Consider the following 5000-nt stretch of genomic DNA (forward strand, 5'->3'; position numbering starts at 1 on the left):
GGCTTCTCAGCCACCCCAGGCCCCAACAGAAGCCTCTCCCGCACGCTCTGCAGGCTTCCGACCCACCCCAGGCCCCAACAGAAGCCTCTCCCGCACGCTCTGCAGGCTTCTCAGCCACCCCAGGCCGCAGCAGAAGCCTCTCCCGCACGCTCTGCAGGCTTCCGACCCACCCCAGGCCGCACCAGAAGCCTCCCCCGCATGCTCTGCAGGCTTCCGACCCACCCCAGGCCGCAACAGAAGCCTCCCCCGCACGCTCTGTAGGCTTCTGACCCACCCCAGGCCCCAACAGAAGCCTCCCCCGCACGCTCTGCAGGCTTCTCAGCCACCCCAGGCCGCAGCAGAAGCCTCTCCCGCACGCTCTGCAGGCTTCTCAGCCACCCCAGGCCGCACCAGAAGCCTCTCCCGCACGCTCTGCAGGCTTCCGACCCACCCCAGGCCGCACCAGAAGCCTCCCCCGCACGCTCTGCAGGCTTCTCCGCCACCACAGGCCGCACCAGAGGATCTTTTGCACCTCTCTGGACGCCACCCAGAGACTCCAGGCCGCACCAGAGGCCCCCCCCCCAACCATTTACAGGCTGCAGTGCCAGCCTAGGCCCCGCTGGCAGCCTCCCTTGTCTGCTTTGGAAGGCCTCCCATCCACTCCAGACCTGCCTGGAGGCCTCCCTCGACTGCTCCCGGGGCCCTCGAAGCCACCCTAGGCCTTTCTGGAGGACCTGCTCGACCGCTCGGGCGGCTTCTGACGCACCCTCGGCCATCCGGCGCCCAGCAGCTCCCAGGGCCAGGCACCGGCCTCCCCCTCCGGCCGCCCCTGGGGCCGGGGGTGGCTCGGACTCGGCGCCCCCAACGTGTCGTCCCGTCCCCCCCCGCCCCGCACCGCCGAACATTCGCTGCAGCCGAGGGCTTGCCGCTCGACGCCTACCCCACCCGCCCAGCCCCCCCGCTGCGGCCCGGCGCTGCCCCCGGCCGCTGCGCCCCGCCTCTCATCGCTCCCCCCCACCCCGGCAACCGGCCGCCGGGCACGGCAAGTCCCAGGGCAGGGAACAGGTGCTGCCGGGACCCCCGTGCTGGCTGCCGGCTTCCCGGGGCTGCCCCGGGCACGGACAGGTCGCCCCCCCGCCGCCCCGGCGAATGTTCACCGAACCGGCTGCCGGCTGCCTTCGAGCACCCCCCGCCCCCCGCCACTATCGTCCCCCCCCGCCCCCCCTCCGCCTCCGCTGCCGCTTCTCCCCGCACCGCCTCCACTGCCTCCCCCCGCCGCCGGCGAACGAGTCGCCGGATCCGTAGGGTGCCGGGAGCCCGAACGGCGAGCGGCTCCGGCTGCTGCCGGGGCCGCGGGGCTTCGAGCCGCTCCGGCCGCGGCCGGGACCCCGTGCCGGAAGCCGGCATCCCGGGACGGCCCCGGGACGGCCCCGGTCGCCGGCCGGGTGACGTTCAGCGAAGCGGCTGCCGCCAGTCTTTGGGCCTCCCCCGTGCCGGGGCCGCGGGGCTTCGAGCCGGTCCGGCCGCGGCCGGGATCCCGGGCCGGACGATGGCTTCCCGGGCCGGTCCCGGTCGCCTCCCGGGTGACGTTCACCGAAGCGGCTGCCAGCTGTCTTCGAGCCCCCCCCCCCCCTCCGCCTCCGCTGCCGCTTCTCCCCGCACCCCCTCCACTGCCTCCCCCCGCCGCCGGCGAACGAGTCGCCGGATCTGTAGGGTGCCGGGAGCCCGAACGGCGAGCGGCTCCGGCTGCTGCCCGGGGGCCGCGGGGATTCGAGCCGCTCCGGCCGCGGCCGGGACCCCGTGCCGGAAGCCGGCATCCCGGGACGGCCCCGGGACGGCCCCGGTCGCCGGCCGGGTGACGTTCAGCGAAGCGGCTGCCGCCAGTCTTTGGGCCTCCCCCGTGCCGGGGCCGCGGGGCTTCGAGCCGGTCCGGCCGCGGCCGGGATCCCGGGCCGGACGATGGCTTCCCGGGCCGGTCCCGGTCGCCTCCCGGGTGACGTTCACCGAAGCGGCTGCCGGCTGTCTTCGAGCCCCCCCCCCCCCCCCTCCGCCTCCGCTGCCGCTTCTGCCCGCACCCCCCTCCACTGCCTCCCCCCGCCGCCGGCGAACGAGTCGCCGGATCTGTAGGGTGCCGGGAGCCCGAACGGCGAGCGGCTCCGGCTGCTGCCGGGACCGCGGGGATTCGAGCCGCTCCGGCCGCGGCCGGGACCCCGTGCCGGAAGCCGGCATCCCCGGACAGCCCCGGGACGGCCCCGGTCGCCGGCCGGGGTGACGTTCACCGAAGCGGCTGCCGGCTGTCTTCGAGCCCCCCCCCCCCTCCGCCTCCCGCTGCCGCTTCTGCCCGCACCCCCTCCACTGCCTCCCCCCGCCGCCGGGCGAACGAGGTCGGCGGATCCGTAGGGTGCCGGGAGCCCGAACGGCGAGCGGCTCCGGCTGCTGCCGGGACCGCGGGGGATTCGAGCCGCTCCGGCCGCGGCCGGGACCCCGTGCCGGAAGCCGGCATCCCGGGACGGCCCCGGGACGGCCCCGGTCGCCGGCCGGGGTGACGTTCAGCGAAGCGGCTGCCGCCAGTCTTTGGGCCTCCCCCCGTGCCGGGGCCGCGGGGCTTCGAGCCGGTCCGGCCCGCGGCCGGGATCCCGGGGCCGGACGATGGCTTCCCGGGCCGGTCCCGGTCGCCTCCCGGGTGACGTTCACCGAAGCGGCTGCCGGCTGTCTTCGAGCCCCCCCCCCCCCCCTCCGCCTCCGCTGCCGCTTCTGCCCGCACCCCCTCCACTGCCTCCCCCCGCCGCCGGCGAACGAGTCGCCGGATCTGTAGGGTGCCGGGAGCCCGAACGGCGAGCGGCTCCGGCTGCTGCCGGGGGTCCGCGGGGATTCGAGCCGCTCCGGCCGCGGCCGGGACCCCGTGCCGGAAGCCGGCATCCCCGGACAGCCCCGGGACGGCCCCGGTCGCCGGCCGGGTGACGTTCACCGAAGCGGGCTGCCGGCTGTCTTCGAGCCCCCCCCCCCCTCCGCCTCCGCTGCCCGCTTCTGCCCGCACCCCCCTCCACTGCCTCCCCCCCCGCCGCCGGCGAACGAGTCGGCGGATCCGTAGGGTGCCGGGAGCCCGAACGGCGAGCGGCTCCGGCTGCTGCCGGGACCGCGGGGCTTCGAGCCGCTCCGGCCGCGGCCGGGACCCCGTGCCGGAAGCCGGCATCCCGGGACGGCCCCGGGACGGCCCCGGTCGCCGGCCGGGTGACGTTCAGCGAAGCGGCTGCCGCCAGTCTTTGGGCCTCCCCCGTGCCGGGGCCGCGGGGCTTCGAGCCGGTCCGGCCGCGGCCGGGATCCGGGGCCGGACGATGGCTTCCCGGGCCGGTCCCGGTCGCCTCCCGGGTGACGTTCACCGAAGCGGCTGACGGCTGTCTCCGAGCCCCCCCCCCCCCCCCTCCGCCTCCGCTGCCGCTTCTGCCCGCACCCCCCTCCACTGCCTCCCCCCGCCGCCCGCGAACGAGTCGCCGGATCTGTAGGGTGCCGGGAGCCCGAACGGCGAGCGGCTCCGGCTGCTGCCGGGACCGCGGGGATTCGAGCCGCTCCGGCCGCGGCCGGGACCCCGTGCCGGAAGCCGGCATCCCCGGACAGCCCCGGGACGGCCCCGGTCGCCGGCCGGGTGACGTTCACCGAAGCGGCTGCCGGCTGTCTTCGAGCCCCCCCCCCCTCCGCCTCCGCTGCCGCTTCTGCCCGCACCCCCTCCACTGCCTCCCCCCGCCGCCGGCGAACGAGTCGCCGGATCCGTAGGGTGCCGGGAGCCCGAACGGCGAGCGGCTCCGGCTGCTGCCGGGACCGCGGGGATTCGAGCCGCTCCGGCCGCGGCCGGGACCCCGTGGCGGAAGCCAGCATCCCGGGACGGCCCCGGGACGGCCCCCGATCGCCTCCTGGGTGACGTTCACCGAAGCGGCTGCCGGCTGTCTTCGAGCCCCCCCCCCCCTCCGCCTCCGCTGCCGCTTCTCCCCGCACCCCCTCCACTGCCTCCCCCCGCCGCCGGCGAACGAGTCGGCGGATCCATACCGTCCCGAGAGCCCGAGGCGGCGGCACCCAGTGCGGGTCCGGCCGAGGCCGGGACCCCGTGCCTGTCGCAGGCTTCCCGGGACGGCCCCGGAACGGCCGCGGTCGCCGGCCGGGTGACGTTCTCCGAAGCGGCTGCCGGCTGTCTTCGAGCCCCCCCCCCCCTCCGCCTCCGCTGCCGCTTCTGCCCGCACCTCCTTCACTGCCTCCCCCCGCCGCCCGCGAACGAGTCGGCGGATCCGTAGGGTGCCGGGAGCCCGAACGGCGAGCGGCTCCGGCTGCTGCCGGGACCGCGGGGATTCGAGCCGCTCCGGCCGCGGCCGGGACCCCCGTGCCGGAAGCCGGCATCCCGGGACAGCCCCGGGACGGCCCCGGTCGCCGGCCGGGTGACGTTCAGCGAAGCGGCTGCCGCCAGTCTTTGGGCCTCCCCCGTGCCGGGGCCGCGGGGCTTCGAGTCGGTCCGGCCGCGGCTGGGACCCCGTGCCTGTCGCAGGCTTCCCGGGACGGCCCCGGAACGGCCGCGGTCGCCGGCCGGGTGACGTTCACCGAGGCGACTGCCGGCTGTCTTCGAGCCCCCACCCCTGCCGTGGCCGCGGGGATTCGCCCCGGTCCGGCAGCTGACGGTTCCCTGTGTCGGACGCCGGCTTCCCGGGACTGCCCCGGGACAGCCCCGGTCGCCTCCCGGGTGACGTTCACCGAAGCTGCTGCCCGCCTGTCTTTGTCCCCCCCCCCCCGTGCTCTCCCTCAGGCGGGAGGTAGACGTGCTCTCCCTGGGCGAGTAGACGTGCTCTCCCTGGGCGAGTAGACGTGCTCTCCCTCGGCGAGTAGACGTGCTCTCCCTCGGCGAGTAGACGTGCTCTCCCTCGGCGAGTAGACGTGCTCTCCCTCGGCGAGTAGACGTGCTCTCCCTGGGCGAGTAGACGTGCTCTCCCTCGGCGGGTAGACGTGCTCTCCCTCGGCGAGTAGACGTGCTCTCCCTGGGC

Source organism: Melanerpes formicivorus, unplaced genomic scaffold, assembly GCF_026170545.1.
Source record: "Melanerpes formicivorus ecotype bairdi unplaced genomic scaffold, bMelFor1.0.p_v2 SCAF_344, whole genome shotgun sequence".
Lineage (NCBI taxonomy): Eukaryota > Metazoa > Chordata > Aves > Piciformes > Picidae > Melanerpes > Melanerpes formicivorus.